General features: G+C 20.7%; 1 long non-coding RNA gene across 1 annotated transcript in view; it reads right to left on the bottom strand.

Annotated features, from left to right (window-relative positions):
* The window catches only part of LOC122508745, a 58,774-nt gene that overhangs the window by 937 nt on the left and 32,871 nt on the right, over window positions 1–24,966 (bottom strand). The window lies entirely within an intron of this gene.

Consider the following 24,966-nt stretch of genomic DNA (forward strand, 5'->3'; position numbering starts at 1 on the left):
TTATTGAAGATTTGTTTGTTTTTATACTTTAAATACTTTATAATAATCGTAAGTTTCCTTTCCGCTGGCAAATTCTCTGCATTTATTTGTTTGTTTTGAAAATTTTTTTTTGTGGGTTATTGTCATTTTTTTTAATGTCAAAAAAACCAAAAAAAACTCGTTTTATTCACTTCGCAAAATTGACAAAAATTCAATTCCATATTTTTTATTTTCCTGACTTTTTTCTAATTTTCATCAAAAATATTTACTTTTTTCTTATCCTGCTAATAAATTGAATTTCTACAACGAATTTTATTATTCATGAAAGAATTTTAAATATATTTCTAAAAAATAATTTAATTCTTGCAAAGAAATTTATAAGAAATTTTAAATAATTCATTTCTTTCGAATAATTTTATGCAAATTCTAATTTAAATAATTGAATTCCTGAGAAATTTTTATTATTCATGTAAATAATTGAATTTGTTACGAAAATTTTTACAAACCATTATGTAAATAATTGAATTCTGTTTGGAAATTTTCTGAAAATGGTAAATATTAAAAATCATTGAATAGCGAAAAGTTTTTAAAGATAATTGAATTTTACAAAGAATTTTATTAAAAAATTTGGCAATAATTGAATGTGTGTGGGAAATTTTATTAAATTTTTTTGAAAATAATTGAATTCCTAAAAAACATTTTATTATTTATGAAAATAATTGAATTCTTGCGAACGATTTATAAAAATTTTTTAAGATAATGGAATTTTCAAGAAGAAATTTATTACTTTTAAAAATAATTGAATTATTGTGATGAATATTGTTATATTTATGAAAATAATTGAATTTTAAAAAGAATTTTTTAAAAATACTTCAAAATAATTGAATTTTCGGGAGTAATTTTCTTAGTTATCTTTAATAATTGAATTCTTTTGAAAAATAATTTGTGTAAATAATTGAATTCTTAGAAAAAATTTTATTAAAATTTAAAAAAGTAATTGAATTATTTCAAAATAATTTAATTAAAGTATTGTATTTAAAACAATTAATTTCTTTAGAACAATTTTATTAAATTTTTGAAAATAATTATTCAATCCTTCCAAAAAATATGAAAAAAACATTTTTTTAAATAATTGATTTTTTTGAGGAATTGAAAATAAGTTTTTAAGAATAATTACATTTTTTGAGCAATTCCTGTAAAAATTGTATTGAAAATAATTGAATTCCTGCTATGAATTTTATTATCTATGAAAATAATTGAATAATTACTAGGAATTTTATTCTAATTCTCAAAAATAATTAAATTTCATAGAAGAATTTGATTATTTTTGAAAATAATTGAATTATTGCGGAAAAGTTTATTAAAATGTTTAAAAAGAGTTGAATTTCTGTGAAAAATTTTATTATTTTTGAAAGTGATTGAATTCTTCATAAGAATTTTATGAACATTGTTTGAAATAATTAATTTTTTCGAAATATAATAAATATTATGAAAATTTTATTAGTTTAAATAATTGAATTCTTGTGGAAAACTTTATTTGTGAAAATAACTGAATTTTTCGATTATTAATTAATTTAAAATAGTAATAAAAATAATTGAAATTCTTCTATGAGTTTTATTATTTATGAAAATAATTAAATTCATGATTAGAATTTAATCAAATTTTTTTTTGAAAAAATTGAATTTTCATGAAAAATTTTATTATTAGTGAAAGTAATTGAATTATTGTGAAAAATAAATTGCATAAAATTTTGTTAAATAATTGATTTTTTCGAAATTTGTTTAAAAATTAGCTAATTAAAAGTAGTGGAAATTCTCTAAAAAAATTAGTTAAATTAATAATTAATTGATTTGAATTAATTATTAAATTAAATTAAATTAAATTAAATCAATTATTAATTAGCTCTTAATTAAAATCGGAAAAACTTAATTAAACCTTTTTTTGTTTAGATTTATTAAAGTTTTGTTTGTTTTTATACTTTAAATTAATAATTAATTAATTTGAATTCAATCCATTATTAATTACTCCGGATTAAATTAATTAAATATTTATTTGTATGAAATAATTTTTATTCATAAGTCAATTAAATGGTATTTGCTATTGGTTCAAATATTGAAATTATTGGTTCAATACAATATTTGTTTGAGGTAAATAAAAATTATTTGATTCAAGTAAATATTTATTTTAATAATTGACAAGTAATCGTTCATTTGAATCAAATATACATTTTATTCCTTGTGCAATATAAAAATATAATATAAAAAATATTATTATATTTTTATATTGCTATATATTTTTTCAATTATAAACTTATAAGAATAAATTGTCTTTAATTAGTAAAAATCATTAAATATACAATTTATTACAAGAGAATCGTTGAGATAATCAAAAAATCAGGATGGAAAATTAATTAAGAGAAGAATCGTTTTTTTTATCGCCGCGAATTGATTGGCATTTTCTTTCCTTTTAATTGGAAATTGAGCGAAGTTTTATTTCAATACAATTAATTGGATCAGTAAAATGAATATTCGTTTAAAAAATAAAATTTTTCGATTTTTACAAAAGTAATTAGTGCAAATGATGCTTTTAAACATTAGAAAATTTTATCCTAATTAAAATTTAGTCTGGAAAATTTTTTTAAATTATATTTAATTAAAATTTAGTTTACTTATTTAAATATATTTAATTAAAATATACATTTTAATTAATTTGAGTAACTTAAATTTTGAGCGTAATATTTCTGATTGTAAATTTTGATTTTGACTAATTTAAATATTTCGATTACAAGAAGAATGTGTGTATTTTTCTTTTTTGGGTAATAATTAAATTTTAATTGCTGTTTTGAATTGACTGTCGGATATTTTAATTGGATTAGACAGGAAATTCATTTTCTATTAACAATATTTGTTTTTGTTGAATTGAAGACAGAAAACAATTATTTTGTAACAGTGAGAAGAACGAGGTTTCATGTTAACTGCAAGGTACGATTGAATGAACACTTTATAGTGATGTTCCCTTTACCGTTTCAAAAGTCGTCAGTCAAGTTCAGCTCATTGACTCAGCAGTTGCGCTAATTTGCCCGCCTCTGATTTCTACCTCGTTGACTTCATTCTATGACTCCAATCGCAATTCTATTCTGACAGTGTCGTCGATAATTAAATTCAATTACCAATTTTTGTGCCAATTAATCTTTAAAGTATTTTATTTATTTTATAGTTTACATAGATGGGAATATAATTATCTGATTTTTTATTTGCTGTTTACATTAATATTATTATTTTTTATTTATTTATTTAGAAAAAAATTAAATCCCATAAATAATAAAACTCATCGCAGAATTTATTATGTATTAATAAATTATAATTTTATTAATGTAAACTGTAAATGGAATTTGAAAAATTTTCACGAACGCCGAAAGAGGCACCACTCCGATAAATTTCGTTGAGCGTTTTGCTTAACTTCTGAGGAAGTTTGTATTTTACCTTTTCGCTTCTCACGTAACTTTTTTATTTGCATTATTTTCTAAAATTAACATTTTATACAATTTTTAATTTTCCAAGTAAATTATTATTATTTTTAATTATTTTGTAAAATATTTATTTAAACAAAAAACCAATAATCTGTTATATATAGGGATCGAACTAGGACCGTAAATCACATAAAGGTTCATGAAATTGGTTCAAGTCCGTAAAAGTCAATTTTTTTGAAAAAAGGTCCGTAAAGTCCGTAAGTTGATTCTCGTCAAAATTTCAATTAGCAAAAATTTCAAAAATTTTCCTCAATTCAATGATTTTCAAAATCTACAATTTTAATAAAAATTATCCAAAAGAATTCAATTATTTAAAAAAATTTTAATTAAATTTCTACGCAAACATTTAATTATTTTCATAAAATAATAAAAATTTCACAGGAATTCAATTATTTACCATTTTTTTAATCAATTTCTTCGTAATAATTCAATTATTTTCATAAATAATCAAATTTTTACAAGGATTCAATTATTTTCGTACATAATACAATTTTTTTTAGAAACTCAATTTTTTTAGAAATTCAATTTTTTTCCTAAATAATAAAACTCAATGCGCAGAATTTCAATTATTTTTAATAAAATTTTAATCGAATTCCTCGAAAAATTTAATTGTTCTTAAAAATTTTATTAAAATTTGTCAAGAGAATTCAATTATTTAAAAAATTTTTGATAAAATTCTTTATGAGAATTTATTTTTAAGAAGTAATCAATTATTCAATAATTTTTTTTTTGTATTTAAATAATTGAATTCTAGTAGAATTTTCTAATTAAAATTGTTTTAAAAATTAATTTCTGTTAAAAACAAATAAATACAATTTGAATAAAATTTCTTGATGGAATTTAATTATTTTTAAAAAGTTTAACAAAATTTTATTATAGAATTCATTTATTTTTAAAAATTGTGATAAACTCTTTGGAAGAATTCAATTATTTTCGGAATAATTTTGATTAAATTCCTCGTACGAAATTCAATTTTCTTCGAAACAATTGAATATGAATTTTTACAAATTTTATTTTTTTCTTATTTTTTATCTATTATTTCTATTTATTTGCATAATTAATATTTTCACAGGAATTCAATTATTTACAATTTTCATACAATTTTTATAAAATTCTTCTTAAAAATTCAATTATTTTCAAGTTTTAAGAAAATTCTTCGCAAAAATTCAATTATTTTCATATCTGATTAAATTCTTTGCTGGAATTCAATTATTTTCACAAATAATACATTTTTTTCGTAAATTGAATTCTTTAAAAAAATTGTCTAGTAGAATTTTCTAATTGAAATTGATTTAAAAATTAATTTCTGTTAAAAACAAATAAATTTAAAAACTCTTAAAAAACTTTTTCAAAAATTATTAAAAATAATAATAAATATATAAAAAATTTCTATAATAAATAATAGGGTAGAGTGGGGTAAAAAAGCCATGGTGTAAAAAAGCCATTTGAGTTTTATTTAAAAACTATTAAGCCGATTTATCAGCTGTTTAGAATATAAATACTATTAGGTAATACGCAACTTTTGAATCTAGTTTGAATGTTGTACCTAGATTAATATTGTTTTTATTGTAATTTTAATTTTTTGTTGCTTTTTTGAAAACATTTTGGTGAACTTTTCAAGCATATTACAATCTGATTAAGTGAACGAATAATAAAAATAAATGTTTGTACATAAGGAGAAAAGTATACCGAAAACGTATACAATGTTAATTTTTGGAAATTGAACTGAATTAACAATTTATTTTTGCTTTTTTTAATAACTGGTCTTGGGTGTAAAAAAGCCAGGGCAAAAAATCCATTGAATATTTTGTGAAATTCACTTGTTTTCTATTTAAACTAACCTTCTTATTTTACAAAATTTCTCGTGTTTATTTAATAAAATTAATTAAATACGACGAAAAAGTAGTTCAAAGTGCATTAAAAAAATAAACAATGAATAAACGGTTGCAACGAAATATGTTTTTTTTGGTGAAACTTAAAGAGAACTTCTAAAAAAGGTACGAAAAATTGGCAGTGCAAATCGAAAACAGGTAAACTCAATATAATTTTCAATTTTGCTTGCTAAAAACTCTTTCATAATTATTAAAATATTTTTCAAATAAGACTATTTGTCATATAAATAAAGGAAAACTATAAAAATACCTAAATTGATAACATGTTTTGCTAAAATCGTAGGGTGGCTTTTTCACCCCACCAGGTGGTGCAAAAAAGCCACTTGCAGTGCTTTCGTAAAACTCTTATAACTTAGTCCTTTCATGAGATAAAAAATATTTCCGTCAAGAATTTTCAAGCTTAATAACTAAACTTTCAATAACAATTGGAAATTTGAGAAAAAAATTTTAAATACAGATTTTACAGCATCAAAAGTAAAAATGTGGCTTTTTTACCCCACTCTACCCTATTATAGAAAAATTTTAGTTAAAAATACTAAAAAAAAATTTTTTATTTTGGAGAAGTTACAAATTATTGCAGAAATTTAATTATGTTCAAAAGTAATAAAATTCTTCTTATGAATTCAATTATTTTTATAAATAATACAATTTCACATGAATTCAATTTTTTACAAGAATTCAATTATTTTTACAAATGATCAAATTCTTTTTAAGAATTCAATTATTTGTGTAAATAATAAAATTCTTCTTAGGAATTCAATTATTTTTATAAATAGTAAATCTCATCGCAGAATTTCAATTATTTTTAATAAAATTTTAATCGAATTTCTTGAAAAATGTAATTATTCTTAAAATTTTTAATAAAAATTCGTCAAAAGAATTCAATTATTTAAAGATTTATTGATAAAATTCTTTTTAAAAATTCAATTTTAAGAAATAATCAATTATTCAATAAATTATTTGTTTTTATATTTAACTAATTGAATCGTTGTAGAATTTTTTCATGAAAATTGATTTAAGTGTGAATGAAATGAATTATTAAGTAATAAATTTCTTCGCAGAAATTCAATTATGTTAAAAAATTACACAAAGTTCTAATCCAAATTTCAATTATCTTGATATCTAATAAAAACACTTCTCCGAAATTCAATTATTTTCAACAAAATTTTTCTCAGTTCAATGATTTTCAATAAAAACGATTTTAATAAAATTTTTCAAAAGTATTTCATAAAAATTCTTTTAATTACAAATTTTTTATAAATTTCTACACAATAATTCAATTATTTTCATAAATAATAAAACTCATTGCAGAATTTCAATTATTCTTAATATAATTTTAATCAAATTCCTCCAAAATTGTAATTATTAAATTTTATTAAATTAAATGTAATTCAAATTCGTCGAAAAAATTCAATTATTTAAAAATTCGTTTATAAAATTCTTTATGAGAATGGAATTTAAAGAAACATTCAATTATTGAACAAATTAATTATTTTTGTATTTAAATAATTGAATTCTAGTAGAATTTTCTAATAACAATTGATTTAAAAATGAATTTCAGTTAAAATGTTAGATAATAATTGAATATTAAAAAGATCCTAAAGTTCTGAACGTTCAAATGAACGAAATTTATTTATTTTTTCTACAAATTAAATTTTTATTGCAATTATTTTGTGCCATTATCCAAAAAATTAATTTTTGAGTTTCTAATCGTAAAATTTCAGTTTTTTAATTTTTTTGTAATTAGTAATTTATAAAAATATCTGCAATAAAAAATATTTCGTTCATTTGAACGTTCCAAACTTGGGGATCATATACGAAAAGAATTAGAGCATGAATTTTTAGAAATAATTGAATTTTGAAATTAGTTTTTTTTGAAAAAGTTTAATTGAATTTTTTTGAAAGTATTTGAAGTTTTTATTTTCTAATATATATTTAATTGAAGAACTTATGAATATTTGAAATACGTAAAATTGAATATTGTAAACAAATGGATTTTTAAATTGTCAAAAAACTTTTTTTTTTAAAGAAATCGATCACTCCGAGTCTTCGACTCCGAGCAATCGATTTCTTCATGTTTTATGGTTATGAAAAATTTAATTTATAGTTTTAAGTAAAATGTTCTCTTATTTGAATCGAATGGTTTACAAAAATGTTCAAATGAACGAAATATTTGTTATCAAAAATATTTTCGTCAATTAACTGATTGCAACGAAAATAAAAAAATTTAATTTTACATTTAGAAACTTCACCATTAATTTTTTTGATAGGGGCGCAAAATTATTGCAATAAAAATTTAATTTGAAGAAGAAATAAATAAATTTCGTTTATTTGAACGTTCGAAATTTTAGGAACGTTGATTCGGACTATGGTTATATTTTTGTCAGTAATTGGTCCGTAATTTTTAATTTTTTGTCCGTAATGTTCGAGCCCTGTATATAATTTGAAAATTTTGACTTTAGTTTTTTGCTGGCGACTTTTTTGTAGTGAAAAATATTTGATTTCATCTGTTTACGTTATTTGTTTATTTAAAATAAAAAAAATGTATTAAAAATATTTATTTTATTTAAAATTATTTGAAATTAAATTTAAAATGTTATTTATTTTCTTTAAATTTTATTTTTAAAAATTAAAATTGATTATAGATTGAATTTATTTAGAGGTATTTATTTTATTTATTCACGGTAGTTTTGTTTATTATCCTCATTCCAATTGGATTCATAAAAAAGAAAGTTAATTGACTTTATTATGAATGGATGAAAATTGCAATGAATTATCGTATATATGTCAAAGTAAACAATAGAAGGTAATTTAGTTTGTGATCGAAGGGCATATAAAATAAAGCCGAATGAAAATTGGTATTGAAGGGGGGAAAGAGAAGTTAACAAAAATGGTTGTGGTACCAGTCAGTTTGTGAGAGAAAGGGCATTGCCTCTCTGGTGGTTTTACATTACTGATTTACATCTCGTGATGTCAGCTAAAATTGCACACTGTGCGCAATTTGCAAGCAACGCATTTCTCCTTCTTCCCACTCATTTCGACAGGGAAAATTTATGACTTTGATTTTCTCGATACCCCATTTATATGTCAAAAGAAGAAAAAAAATTTTTTTTTTCTACTTATAATAACTTTTCTCAAAATGGAAATTATTTGTATAATGTTAAAATAGCGTTTATTTCTATATGACGAAAGGGAGGGTATTTATTTCTTTTTTTATTTGTTTTAATTTTATCCACTCGCCATATACTGTTTGTAGTCTTTCCTATATTTTATCCACCCCTTTTAAACGGAGCGCAATTTAAGTAAATTTATATTTACTGTAACAATTGCACTGACAAGTTTACTCAAAATTAATTTTATTTGTCTTAGCGTCCAATAGATTATTTATTTGCAGGGTTGTCACATGTCAGGGAAAAGTCAGGGAAGTTTATTAAAAATACTGGAAAAATTAAATTTTTAGAATTCATAAGAAAATGAATTTTTTTCTCTTTTTTGTTTACCTCATAAACTATGAAATTACCACGAATTCTAATACAAAACTTTAAATTTTTTTCTATTTCTGATAATAATAAATACTTAGAGATTTAAAAAAAATTTTAAAACATAAATTCTTCTAAAATTAGTTAAATTTTGTATGTATATTTAATTAATTATTAAAAATAACAGATTTACAGAAGAATTTTAGTTAAAACACTAAAAAATTTTGCATTTTTGAGAAGTTACGAATAATTGCAGAAATTCAATTATTTTCAAAAGTCATAAAATTTTTTGCAAAAATTAAATTGTGTTCAAAAATTTTTTTAAATTCTCATCAAAATTTTAATTATCTTTATAAATAATAAAATTTAATTATTTTTAAAAATTTTAATAAAACTGTTGAAAAAATTTCAATTATTTTCAAAAATTTTCCTCAGTTCAATGACTTTTAATATCTACGATTTTAATTAAAATTTTCCAAAAGAATTGAATTATTTAAAAAAATTTTGATAAAATTCTACGCAAATATTTATTATTATTTTTATAAATAATAAAATTTTTACTTAAATTAAATTCTTTAAAAAAATTTAATACAATTCTTCTTGAGAATTCAATTATTTACAATTTACATACAATTTTTGTAAAATTCTTCTCAAAAAATTAAATTATTTTCACAAATAATAGGGGAATGTAGTCAAGGTTGGCCTACTGTCTAGGTAGGCCACTCGCGTTTTTTTGTCAAGTTCACTAGCGCCACCTACGCGCATTTTTGTCGAAGCTTGTCTTAGTGAAACCTAACTTTTTGTTCAATTACATTTTCGGAAAATCGAAAATTGTGTTTTCTGTGACGTCGGTACAAAAAAAGCTCAAAAAAAGTTTTGTGCATAATGTGAAAAACCATTAATAAAAGATAAAAAACAAATTGAATCGTGAAAGCAAGTATGCAGAAAATTTGTGGGACTCATGGTTGAAAGGAAAACAAAGTAAAAAATCGAATCCCGAAACGTATTTCTTTATGGTTACAACAATTCGGTAATGTTACTTACTGTCAAGGTCGGCCACTATGTGTTTAAAATGCGCAAAGATGAGGACGAGCTACTTCATTTGCAAAAACTGCAATTCTGTATAACTCATAATATAATTGATCATCTTATTAATATTTTTATTTAATTTTATTAATATTTTAGTGCAAAATTTTTTTTTATTTATATTTATTTTTTTATATTGTTTATTTTTATTATTTTGTTATTTCATTAAGTTACAAACTGTAAACAATAAAGAATCAATTTTCCGTAACTCCAAACATGTTATTTTATTTTTTAACGATTAATGCCCTTTGAATTTTAAACATGGCCGACCTTGACTGTAATGGCCAACCTGGACTACAAATTTTTTTTTTTTTAAATCTTTATAACTTTTTCATTTTTAAACCTGTCAATTTACTTTGTACAGAAAAAATGTTCCTATTAAACAGGACTTTCCAACCATATACTTCAATTGTCCAAATTTATTTTTAAAAAAAAGTTATAAACAAAAGTCAAAAAGGTGGCCGACCTAGACTATGTTCCCCTAAAATTTTTGAAAAGAAAATTTACCATGTTGGAGGAAAATTTTACTTAATCTTAAATAATTTTTAAACTTATATGATTTTTTTATTTATTTAATTATAAACGGAACATGATTAATTAATTTTTAATTTACTCTGGAAATAAAAATTTTTGATAACAAATTTTGCTATTTCTACCTGTTAATTTTTGTACAAATTTTCTTATTATTATTTTTCTTCTCAAGAAATTCAATTATTTTTATAAATAATAACATTCTTCTAAAGAATTTAATTATTTACAATTTTCATAAAATTTTTTTCGTAAATTCAATTATTTTCAAGTTTTAGGACAATTCTTCTAAAAAATTCCATTACTTTCATATCTGATTAAATTCTTTGTTGGAATTCAATTATTTTAACAAATAATAAAATTTTTACGTAAATTAAATTCTTTAAAAAATTTTAATACAATTCTTCTTGAGAATTCAATTATTTTCAAAAATTTTAATAAAATACATCTTCGAAATTCAATTATTTACAATTTTTGTAAAATTGTTTTTAAAAATTCAATTATTTCACAAAATTTAAGAAAATTCTTTGTAAAAATTAAATTATTTTCACAAATAAAAAATTTTTTACGGAAATTCAATTATTTCACAAAATTTAAAAAAATTCATCGTAATAATTCAATTATTAGTAAATTAATTAAAAATGACGCAGCAATATTGACACAAAAATATTTAGAAAAAAAATTGATGTTTATAATTGATGTTTATATTTTGATAATAATTATTTTAGAATTAAATATTAAATAAAAAATCACATCTACTTGAATGTATTAAATAAATTTTTTTCTTTGATAAACATTGTGGACTTCAACATTCGTATATTAACCTACTGTAGGGGAGAGAAAAAGTTTTTTCTTTGGGAATTTTTTAATTTAGTGAAAGATCGAATTTTAATTTCACATCATTAGAGATTAATGGCATTTAGAAATACGAGGATATTATAACAATTGAGGTTAATGGTCGACTGCGTTATGGGGTAATTGGGAGTTTAATGAAACTCTTTTACGAGTCTTAGAAAAGCTTTGGTTCATAATATCCCCTTAAACTCAATATTACCAAATAATTCCACCAATTCATATGTATTATATAAAAAGTATCAGTTTTCGAATTAAAACTTTGACAATTGTTTTTTATTTTCTTGCGTTTTTATTCTTTATCGGTTTCTTTTCAATATTTCTTTTCTATTCTTATCAATAATAAAATAAATAAAATAAATTTTAAATAAAAAATAAATTTTTCCTTTGAAAAGTGGTGGAAAATAATTTTTCCCTGTACGAAGAGGAATTAAAGTATAGAATAATATCTTTTTTTTTGCGAATAGAAAGTAATGTTGAATGAATGTTACAATTAAATCGAGTGGCGGGAAAACTTATCTCAAGAACTTTATGTGATGTGATTCTCTCTATATAGTTGCCGGGATTTTCGGTGTAATTGGATAGTTAGAAAATAGTGGAAGTGCATTAATCAGAGGTGAATTTCAGACGGAGGTAGAGAGAATATGTCCTTTGTCAAATGAATAATGTTTTACGTTATAAATCATTATAAACAGAAAACAAGCGACATCGAAGGCACGTCTTCTAGATGCGATACCCATCTCGATATATATATTTTTATAACATTGAGTAATGTTTGCCATAAATTTTCAGAATGTCATTAAACTTCTCTTGAAAGTATATATATATATATATATATATATATATATATATATTTTTTTTTTTTTTTTTTTTTAAAGCGACATTCTTTTTCTTTATGGACCTTGACTGAAAATTATTAATTACATTTCAGCAATAAAAGTCCTAATCGAAATTTTGTTGTAAAAAGAAGTATTAAAGATCGACTTAAGTTTTTTTTAAATTGCGTTTTTAGTTTTACGATTACTGTTGATTAAAGTTGGAAATATAAAATCTGGTTGGGATTTTTTTTTATGGAAAATTATATTTTCAACTTCTCTATTTGTTAGTAATTACTAATTAATTAATAATTTATTATTAATTATTTTAATTTTAATTATTAAAAAATAATAAAATAATAATTTATTATTAATTAATAGTTACTATTTTGTTTAAATTAAATAAACTAATATCTACTTGAAATAATTATACTTATATTGCACTCTAAATTTGAATTAGTAAAAATGTTTACTAATTTTTGACTTTCTTTTTTTTTGAAAAAAGTGACTTTTTGCTTTTGAATTAGTAAATTTTACTAATAAATAGTAATTTCTACTGATTTATTAGTAAATTTACTAATTCAAAAGCAGAAAATCACTAATTCAATTTAATAAACATTTTTACTAATTTAAATTTCGAGAGTATTATTAAATATATTTGACTTTAAATTAAATATACTTTTTGTTCGATTCAATTCAATTATTTTTATAAATAATAACATTCTTCTCAAAAATTCAATTATTTTTGAAAATTTTAATAAAATTCTTCTCAAAAATTCAATTATTTTTGAAAATTTTAATAAAATTCTTCTCAAAAATTCAATTATTTTTGAAAATTTTAATAAAATTCGTTTCAAAATTTTAATTTTTATAACTAATAAAACCTATTGCGGAATAAAAATTATATTTTATACAATTTTAAATGAATTTGTCGAAAAATACAAATTATTCTTAAAATTTTATTAAAAGTATTCAAAAAAATTCAATTATTTTAATAAATTTTGATACAATTTGTTTATTAGAATTTAATAATCATTATTTCCAATTTACATTTTTAATTAAATTTCTTGAAAGAATTTAATTATTTTCAAAATTTTGAATTTTTTTTATTTATTTTTTTAATTTGGTAACAATTTAATTAATTTCAAAAGTATTTCGAAATTCAATTATTTTCAATATCTACTATTTCAATAAAATTTTCCAAAAGAATTCAATTATTAACAACAAATGTAATAAAATGCGTCGCAAGAATTCAATTATTTTCATGAGTTATAAAATTTTTCAGAAAAATTCAATTATTTTCAAAATAATTTGAATAAAATTTGATAGAATTTAATTATTTTTAAAAAGTTTAACAAAATTTTATTATATAATTCATTTATTTTTAAAAATTCTGAAAAACTCTTTGAAAGAATTCAATTCTTTTCGCATGGTAATTTTAATTAAATTCCTCATACTAACTTAAATTTTCATCGAAACAATTGAATTTGTATTTTTACAAGTTTTATTTTTTTCTTATTTTTATCTATTATTTGCATAATTAATATTTTCACATGAATTCAATTATTTACAATTTTCATACAATTTTTATAAAATTTTTCTTAAAAATTCAATTATTTTCAAGTGTTATGAAAATTTTTCGCAAAAATTTAATTACTTTCATATATCTGATTAAATTTTTTTGTTGGAATTCAATTATTTTCACAAATAATTAAATTTTTACGTAAATTGAATTCTTTAAAAAAATTTTAATACAATTCTTCTTGAGAATTGAATTATTTTCAAAAATTTTAATAAAATACTTCTCCGAAATTCAATTATTTACAATTTTCATACAGTTTTTGTAAAATTGTTTTCAAAAATTGAATTATTTCACCAAATTTAAGAAAAATCTTCATAAAAATTCAATTATTTTCACAAATAATAAAATTTTTACGGAAATTCAATTATTTCACAAAATTTACGAAAATTCTTTGTAAAAATTCAATTATTTTCAGAAATAATAAAATTTTTACGGAAATTCAATTATTTCACAAAATCTACAAAATTTTTTTGTAAAATTCAATTATTTTTAGAAATAATAAAATTTTTACGGAAATTCAATTATTTCACAAAATTTACGAAAATTTGGAAAATTCAATTATTTTTAGAAATAATAAAATTTTTACGGAAATTCAATTATTTCACAAATAGTAAAATTTTTTCGGAAATTCAATTATTTCACAAAATTTACGAAAATTCTTTGTAAAAATTCAATTATTTTCAGAAATAATAAAATTTTTACGGAAATTCAATTATTTCACAAAATCTACAAAATTTTTTTGTAAAATTCAATTATTTTTAGAAATAATAAAATTTTTACGGAAATTCAATTATTTCACAAAATTTACGAAAATTTGGAAAATTCAATTATTTTTAGAAATAATAAAATTTTTACGGAAATTCAATTATTTCACAAAATTTAAGAAAATTCTTCGTAAAAATTCAATTATTTTCAGAAATAATAAAATTTTTACCGAAATTTAATTATTTCACAAAATTTAAGTAAATTTTCGTAAAAATTCAATTATTTTCACAAATAATAAAAATTTTTACGGAAATTTAATTATTGATTTAAAATTCAATTTCAGTTAAAATTTTAGAAAATAATTGAATATTTAAAGCGTTATAGTGTCAATTTTTAGAAATAATTAAATTTCAATAGATTTTTATTTGAAATCCTTGAAAATTTTTAATTGAAAAACCATTTTTTGAAATATTAAAAAAAAAAAAGAAGTTAGAATAAAAAAAGAGAGAAGAAGAAAATTAATTGAATTATAAAAGTTGTTAGTTGCAAATAAATTTTCTTTAATAAATACATTATTTTTCTAGGTGCGTATAGAGTTATATTTGTGTAGTTTAAAATTATTGGCTATTTGAAGTAATGGTAGTTTCAATCCTTGGTTTTAGAAATTGAATAATATAATTTTTACGATAGTATTAAAAAATTTTTTTATTGGTTATTTTTTCATGATTCTAAAGAGGAAAAAAAAGTTATCTTGCAGTCTGACTAAGCGAGGTTTTTACTACTTCATATAAAGTAGTGATGACCGCGTTAGTCAGACAATCTACTAAAGTACTTTCATTCTCTGTAAAACAATAATTTTCTCTTTTCTTTTGATTCATTTTATGATCGTAACTTCTTCTGGGAATGCGAAAAAATAGTTTTACTTTTAATATAAATATGACGATAATTTCCCCCTATCTTTTGATTCATTCTATGATCGTATAACTTGTTTCGGAATGAGGAAAAAATAGTTTTAATTTTTATTCTCGTGAAACTGGATATACGGCAAAGGAAACAATAATCAAATAAAGTATTTTTTATCTGTTCACTTTTTTGTTTTTTTTTTCATTGAATTCTAAATTTATTTTAAATTATCTATTTAAATTTAAAATTAGATTTCAAAATTATTTAAAATTAGATTTTAAATTTATTTAAAATTATTTATTTAAATTTAAAATTTATTTATTTAATTTTATATAATTTATTTTAAATTTAGTAATTACTTATTTTTTATATTAAACGGTTACTCGCTCTTAAATTGCAGATGTAAATAATATTTTTAAATAATTAAACTTATTTGTTTATATTTACTTTTTTTTCATTTAGAAATATTTGAGGTAAAAAAAAATAGTAATGAAATATATAAATCAAAATGTAAAGAAAAAACTTTGTTTAATCCAATATTTGTAAGTGAAGATACGATTTTGGTTGGTTGGTTGAAGGGATTTCCCCTGACTAATGGTGGATGACAGGATATTCAGCGTTCAGTGTGTAATATCTACTGTCAACCTGGTGCTAGTCAGACAATTCCTATTTCCCTTTTATCATTGTCATACAAGAACTTTCGTGATGGTGTAAACTGTAAATATACATTGTGAATATCGCTATATTGTGAATGCAAATTCTCTCAATAAATTATATACTAAAGTCGTTAAGGATATTATTGCGCTCTCGTAAATAAACTCTTAGCTCTGGGAATCAAATGATTTTTCAATAAATTCAACTTTATTATCAAAACTAAACTTTTCTGAGTAAAGATCGTACTTTTTTGCCACTTGTTTATAAATAAACAGTGTTTTACTATATTTATTAATTTTCGATTTTTTTATTTCATATATTTTTATATATTTTTTAAACAAAAAATTATTATTTTAAATAAATTATTATTATTAAATTATTTATTCTTATAAGTACATGTACGAAAGGGCATGTCCCGTTTATATACTAAATAAAAAAAAAATTAATTAGTAGCTTTTGAAGAATTTTCTTGCTTTCTGTTTCGTTTCTGCGAAAAATTAATTCTGACGAATTTTCACACGAAAAGCAAATTTTATTTGTGAAATTTTAGAATTTTACTGAAAATAAGTGAAACATGAGAAAGATTGTAATATTCTGTCTTGGAGAGTACTTATAGCGACAATTCAATAGTGATTCAGTAGTAGAGGTAAATTTTTGGTCGGACGTGCAATTCTTCTTTTTCCATCTTCGACTTTTTTATCCCCATTATTTCAATTGTTTATATTTTGTCCAAATATAGTAAAATATTTAATATTGAAAATTATTTCCAGAGTAAATTTTATATCCGAAGTATATTTTGCTTAATTTTAACCAATTTTTAAACATATTTTAATTAATTTTTTATATTAATTAAATAATAATTTTCTAGAAATAACAAAGTTTACTATTTCTGCAGTTAATTTTTGTATAAATTTTTTCTTAAAAAAAATTATTTCCAGAGTAAACTTTCGACTTTGGAAGTAAATTTTTCTAATTTTCTGAAAGAAATTTTCTTTGACGGTGGAGATTATTTTATGGAAATAATAATTTTTGTTATAGTCATTTTTACTATTTTCAAATGAAATTTGACCAAGTCCGAAGTATATTTTACATAATTTTAATTTTAACCAATTTTTAATCTTATATTTGAATTAATTTTTTATCTTAATTAAATAACAATTTCAGTAGAAATAATAATTTTTAATAACAAATTTTAATATTTCTACCTGTTAATTTTTTTTCTTATTTTTCTTCGAACGTGGTACAATTTGTTATTGAGAAAAATTATTTCCACAGTTAACTTTCAACTTTAGAAGTAAATTCTTCTAATTTTCATAAAGAAATTTTCTTCGGAACTGGTGGAGATTTTTTTATGGAAATAGCAATTTTTAATAGTAAATTTTACTATTATCAGAGGAAATTTTACCAATTTCGAAATAATTTTTACTGTAATTTATAAAGAAATTTACTTCAATTTTATAATTTACTACGGTAACAACAATTTCTAATAGTAAATTTTGCTATCTCCACAATTAATGTTTGTATGAAAACTTTTTTAATTTTCTTCCTACAAAAATTTGTTTTTTAAAAATCCTTATTTGCGTAAAGTAAATTTTTCTAAATTTTATTTTTTTTTATTTGGAAATAACAAAAGTTATTCTAGAAAATAACAATTTTTAGTATATTTTACTATTTTTTAAAGGAACTTTTTCCAAGTCCGAAGTATTTTTACTAATTTTTTTTACTAATTTTTTAAATAAACTATACGCTGCAATAGAATAATTTTTTACCTAAATTGAAAAAATTTCCTTCTTTTAAACTGAATTTCTTTTTTACCTAATATTACATAAAACGGAAATTTTTACTAAAAATTACTTCAGTTTTATAAAATAAATTTTTCATGAAAGTATATTTTACTAAATTTCATTAAAATGTTCTTTGGATTTTATAAAATATAGTCTGGAATTAACAATTTTTATTAGAAGAATTTTTACTATTTACGCAGTTAATTTTTGTAAAAATTATTTAAAATTTTCTTTTAGGAAATTTTGTTTTTCTTTAACAATTTTTTGTTAAATTATTATTTTATAGAGTAAATTTTACTACTTCCGAAGTAAACTTTTCTAATTTCTCCAAAGAATTTTTCTTTTGGAAATAGTAAAATTTATTCGTGAAATAACAATTTTCACTTTTTCATTACCTATTTTATTTTTAAATTAATTTTTTAATTTCAATTTTAAATTTTATTATTTTTAAAGAAAATTTTACCAAGTCCGAAGTATACTTTATCAATTTTTTCTAAAATTTATTTCGAATATAGTAAAATCCATTGAATTTTAAGCAAAAATACTTCAATTTATTTCTTTAATAGTAATTATCCTATTTATTTTAATTTTTAATTTTTTTTGTCAATAATATTCTAATATTATTTTCTTTTCTTTTTGTTTCAGGTGAGTTACAAACGAATGCTACCAATCGAGTTTATTTCGTAAGTAAAAATAAAATTATAACTGTAAAATATAATTATCAAAGGAATAATTGAAAAATTCTGATTCCGTTCATTTAACGAAAAATATCAGCTCCGCAGAATTTTTATGAAATTGATAATTAATTATTAAATTGTCAATTAGTTATCCAGTGGACTTGACAATTGATTAAATTATCAATTTCGAAAATAATTTATAAAGAAAAATTAAAAAATAAATAAATATATAAAATTAAAAAAATTAACGAAAAATGTTTAAAATGTAAATGCAACTTTAGTCGCACAGAGAGAGAAATGAAATGTTAATGAAAGAACTAACTAATTTATTTTATTGTCACAAAATTTTTTTCTTGTTTTTATTATTATTATTGTTTCTATATATTTATTATTGTATTCAATCTAAATTGTAAAGACTACCAACACTGAAAAAAAAAAATTTATTTGATTCAAATATTAATTGACTATATTATATCAATTAAATATTTACTCGAATCAAATAATATTTATTGAAGTCAATTAATTTGTATTTAAACCAATAATTTCAGTATTTAAAACAAAAATAACATTTAATTGACTCCAAAATATATTATTTGATTCAATTAAATATTGAATAACTATATATTTATTAACTATAATAATTTGAATGTTTTTTCATTCATTCACTTTTTCTGTCCCTCACACTCTGAAGTTGTCTTTTGTTTAAACTTTTGTTTGTTGTTATCTTTAGATAGATTTTCTATTATATTATTATGTTCTAATTATTTTTATTTTATAATTAATTCAATTGATAATGAAAAACAGAAATCATCAGAATTTTTTTCACTTCTTTTCATTGAAAGACTAAAAGATTGTTAAATATTATGTTTTGTCAAATTGAAATTATGCAGATTTTTGTTCTTTACTTCTAAGCAAAATTAGAAAATTGTTAAACAACTGTGATTAAGAAATAGAAAATTTATTTATTTTGCATTATTTTTGTTTGTGAATCACAATTTTTTTAACAAAATTATTATTTTGTTTTAGAAAAAGAAGAAAAATATTTGCAAAATTCCTCTTTTTAATCTTATTTTTGGAACATGATTTTTCACATGAATTAAGACACTCAAAACATTCAAATTCAAACCATTTTGAAATTAAACAAATTATAAAAAATTGTTAGAAAACATGAAGATATCGATTGCTCCGAATCGAAGAGACTCGGAGTGATCGATTTCTTCATGTTTTTTAATAATTAAAGATGACCGACAGATAAAATCATTATTTTATATTATAAGAAAGAATAAGAATATTGTTACTGTAACTTCATCAAAATTATTTTCATTATTTTAATTTAATTATTATTTTCTAGAATTTTAAATTATTTTTTATGAAAATAATAATTTTATTTCTTCAAAAAAATTTATTATTTATGAAAATAATTGAATTCCTGTGAAATTTTTATTATTTATGAAATATATGAAATATATTATTTATGAAATTTATTATTTATAATTAAATGTTTGCATAGGTACAATTTTATTAAAATTTTTGTTAAGTAATCGATTTCTTTTTGGGAAATTTTATTAAAATTGATATTAGAAAAATGCATTTTATTTTTGAAAATAATTTAAATGAGGACAAGAATTTTTTTGACATTTATAAAAATAATTGAACTTTAGAGAAGAATTTTGTTATTTATAAAGTTAATTGGAATTTTTTTTAAATTTTGAACACAGTTGAATTTTATAAGAAGAATTTTATTTTATTTTTTTTTTTGAAAATAATTGAATTTCTGAAATTTCTCCAAAATTGCATTTTTTTTAGTGTTTTCAACAAAAATTTAAATGAGAGAATTTTTAAATTCTATTATTTCTATTATTTTTAAAATTGCTAATTTTATTTTTAAAAAAAGGTAGTAAGAAGTTAGCCGCGCGCTTTAGCGCTCGAATTGTTGCTAGTAATTGATTAATCGGTTATTTGAATCAAATAAATTTTGTTTTCAGTGTAATAAATAAATCTGTTAGTTCAACAATATTATTGTGAAAGTAATAATGCTTTTTTTGCGGCAGTAAAAAGAAAAAAATTGAGGGAATTATTTTATTATGATTTTATTATTTTATAGAAGAATTTATTTGTTTAAGTAGAAGTAGTAGTAGTAGTAGTAGTAAAGGATCGAGTTTAGTCAGCCGGTGGACTTGTTTACTGTGCGGGTGTTGCTAGGTTCGCAAACACTTTCGACAGTTATTTTCAATTAATTTCGTTTACGTGAAATGAAGTTCATATAATTTCTTGCAAGACAAATGCCACAAGTTTATTCACGATGAACAGTCGCGCTCTGCGGATTCCCGTGCCAAAATGACATAAGAAGGGATGGCACTGAGTTTATTTTAGCATACGATGCATCTTCTCTATATAAATTTGTATCGCAGCAAGTTCCCCCATCTCTTGTAAAAAAAGTGAAAGATATTAAATTATATCTATATTTTTCCTTTTTTCGTAAAAAAAAAAATTTATTGCTAAAAATGAAATTTGAAACAAAATTTGAATAATTACTGATTATAGCTAATTTTAGAAAGAATAATATTTTTAGAAAGTGTCAGAAAGTATATAGAAAGTATTTGAATTTTCGGAGAAATTTGTTTCGTATTTGAAGACTTGATAATTATTTTTATCTTTTTTCCGGTGTTTATTGTTATTTTTCATTGTGAGGAAAATTTGTCGTGGAATTATTTTTGAAATATTGCTGACAAGTAGTGAATGTTTTAAAGAGTGCAAAAGTAAAATTAGTTGTGTCAGTTTGAAGATGGGTCTGTAAGAATGTAAGGTCATAAAAATCTTGAGTTATGCTTGTAAGAATCGCTCTTTTTTGAATAAAACGTCGCGCCAAGGAACGAAATAAATATATATACAATATCTCACATATTTGTATTTTGTACCAACACGAGCTCTTTTTATATCAAAAAAATTATCAGAAAAAAAACTCAGTCGACAGTCATAAACTAACAAGCAACAAAGAGGGAAAAAAAAAGTTCGAAAAAAGTCCTTCAAACCAATACTGACTTTCGTATATAAAATATCTGCATTTTTCTCTCGTAAAATGGATTCATGAAATATTTGAATTATAGTTTGACAAATTTCCTTTTTGTTAAAAACAAAATTAAACGAAGAAAAAGCGAAAAATTTAAAAATTTTCTTTTGAAAATAATAAAATTTACTATATAGATATAGAATTGAAAATTGATATTTCTCGAATAAATTTTATTATTTCTAAAGAAAAATTCTTTGGAGAAATTAGAAAAGTTTACTTCTAAAGTAGTAAAATTTACTTTCTAAAATAATAATTTTTAACAACAAATTGTTTAAGAAGAGAAAAATTTCCTAGCAGAAAGTTTTAAATAATTTTTACAAAAATTAACTGCGTAAATAGTAAAATTTCTTTTAATAATAATCATCAATCTTAGAGTATATTTTATAAAATCCAAAGAACATTTTAATCAAAATTAATAAAATATACTTTCATGGAAAATTTATTTCATAAAAATAAAGTAAAATTTACTTTACGCAAATAAGAATCTTTAAAAATAAATTTTTGGTAGGAAGAAAATTTAAAAAATATTTATACTAAAATTTATTGTGGTAATAGTAAAATTTGCTACATTAAAAATAATTGTTTCCAGAATAAATTAAAAAATAGAAGTAAATTTCTTTAGAAATTACAATAAAATTTATTTCGGACTTGATAAAATTTCCTCTGAAAATAGTAAAATTTACTATTAAAACTTTTTGCTTAAAATTTTTTTTTTGTTCAATTTTTCTTCTTAATTTCTTTTCCCTTTTTCGTAGTCTGTAATTTCTTTAAATTTTGAATCCAAAATTTGATTAGAACTCTACTTTTGTTCTAAAATTCCATGAATTTTATTATGTCAAAAGTAAATAATTTTAGTAAAAAGAATTAGTAAAAATACTTCGGACTTGGAAAAAGTTCCTTTAAAAAATAGTAAAATATACTAAAAGTTGTTATTTCCTAGAATAAATTTTGTTATTTCCAAATAAAAAAAATAAAATTTAGAAAAATTTACTTTACGCAAATAAGGATTTTTAAAAAACAAATTTTTGTAGGAAGAAAATTTAAAAAATTTTCATACAAAAATTAATTGTGGAGATAGTAAAATTTGCTATTGAAAATTGTTGTTACCATAGTAAATTATAAAATTGAAGTAAATTTCTTTATAAATTACAGTAAAATTTATTTCGAAATTGGTAAAATTTCCTCTGATAATAGTAAAATTTACTATTAAAATTTGCTATTTCCGTAAAAAAATTTTCCACCAGTTCCAAAGAAAATTTCTTTACGAAAATCAGAAGAATTTACTTCTAAAGTTGAAAGTTAACTGTGGAAATAATTTTTTTCAATAACAAATTGTACCACGTTCGAAGAAAAATAAGAAAAAAATTTATAAAAAAATTAACAGGTAGAAATAGTAAAATTTGTTATTAAAAATTATTATTTACACTTGAAATTGTTATTTAATTAAGATAAAAAATTAATTCAAATATAAGATTAAAAATTGGTTAAAATTCAAATTAAGTAAAATATACTTCGGACTTGGTCAAATTTCTTTTGAAAATAGTAAAAATGACTATAATAAAAATTGTTATTTCCATAAAATAATAATCTCCACCGCCAAAGAAAGTTTTTTTCAGAAAATTAGAAAAATTTACTTCCAAAGTCGAAAGTTTACTCTGGAAATAATTTTTCTTAAGAAAAAATTTATAGGTACAAAAATTAACTGCAGAAATAGTAAAATTTGTTATTTTTACAAAATTATTATTTAATTAATATAAAAAATTAATTAAAATATATGTTTAAAAATTGGTTAAAATTAAGCAAAATATACTTCGGACTAACAAGGAGCAAAGAGGAAAAAAAGTTGAAAAAAAGTCATTCCAACCAATACCGACTTTCGTATATAAAATATCTGCATTTTTCTCTCGTAAAAATGGATTTACGAAATATTTGAATTTTGGCAAATTTTTTTTTGTTAAAAACAAAACTAAAGAAAGAGAGAAAAATTTTAAATTTTGAGGAAACACACTTTTTCTAAGGATATCGAATTTAGACAAAAAATTGAAGTTTTTTTTGTCTGAATTTGATATCATTGGAAAAAGTGTAAAAGTTAATAATTACGTTTTTAAAAATTTTTTTTCGGTATGAGCAATAGAGTAAAATTTTACAAAGCGCAATAATATAAAATGAAAGGATAAAATGTTATTTTACATTTTTTATTGCACACTCCATACATCAGGATTATAATGTCAAAACTGACATCACTTCGTTTCTTTACATTTTTCTTATTTTTCCATCGATTTTCACCTAAAGTGTTTCTTGCAATGAATACGAAAAAGTTTTATGTCTCTCCCTGAGCTTTTGATGTATAAAATTTTATTTCGATCAATATAAGTATTTTTATTGCTTCAATTTGAATTTTATGGTAATTTTAATATCTATTCTCGTCAAGCAGATTGTAGTTTAGAAATTATTACTTTAGAGTTTAGAACATTGTTGATAAATATTTAATGTTAATTTCGACCTTTTTTTCATTTACAATTTATGTTTGTTTTGGCCTTTTTCACTTGGAAATCTATAATAATAGTCTTGACCTTTGTTAAGTTCTGTAAATAAAATGTCTAAGTTCGTGAATCGTATAGTTACAAAAATAATGTCAGTGAAGTTTACAACTTTCAAGCTTGATTTATGATTGACGACTGACAGAGAAAAAAAAATGTTTGTCACTAGGAAAATAAAATTTTTTATTTAACAATTTTTTTTTTTTGATTGACTCGACAAAGTTTTGTAGAGCTTTTGAAAACAAAAGTTTAGAAATATTTTAATGGAAAAGTTTTTTTTTTAAATTATTATTAATAGAAAGAATGGAAAAAATTGGATATTTTTTCGGTCTCTTATCGCAGTGAACAACAATAACTGATCATTGCAATCGAAATTGGGTACGTATGTTGGTTTCCATAAGCACTTTCGATTCCCAGTGGTGATTTGTTTTTTGTTTTTGTTATTTTTTTTCTTTTTAGTTGAGAGGTAGATAATAATGGGGAACTATAATTGGACCAGACAAATCTATAGGTGGCTTGTACTGAAAGGAGAGCTTCGCGAGGGAATAGAAGTCATATATTCTTAGTGCAACAGCTGATCGTTTGCCATTCAGACGAGATCTTATCCCGAGGGACAGAGTCGACTCTGACCTCACTTTCTACTTCCTTCAATTACAGAAATTTACATAAATTTACCGTTATAACCACGTTACGCTTACCGCTGCAAATTTGAATCTCGACTATATGTGTTTGCTAATTTCCAATTCTAACTAAATTTTGCTTCTATCAGGTAGAGAAGTTTTTTTTTTAAATATTATTATTATTATTAGCTTTTTGTTAAAACTGATTTCTCTTATTTTCTTTTGGCATAAAAAGAAAATAGGAATCATAATAAAAATTATTATTATTTA

This window comes from Leptopilina heterotoma, unplaced genomic scaffold (genome assembly GCF_015476425.1).
Source record: "Leptopilina heterotoma isolate Lh14 unplaced genomic scaffold, ASM1547642v1 Lhet_562, whole genome shotgun sequence".
Classification (NCBI taxonomy): Eukaryota; Metazoa; Arthropoda; class Insecta; order Hymenoptera; family Figitidae; genus Leptopilina; species Leptopilina heterotoma.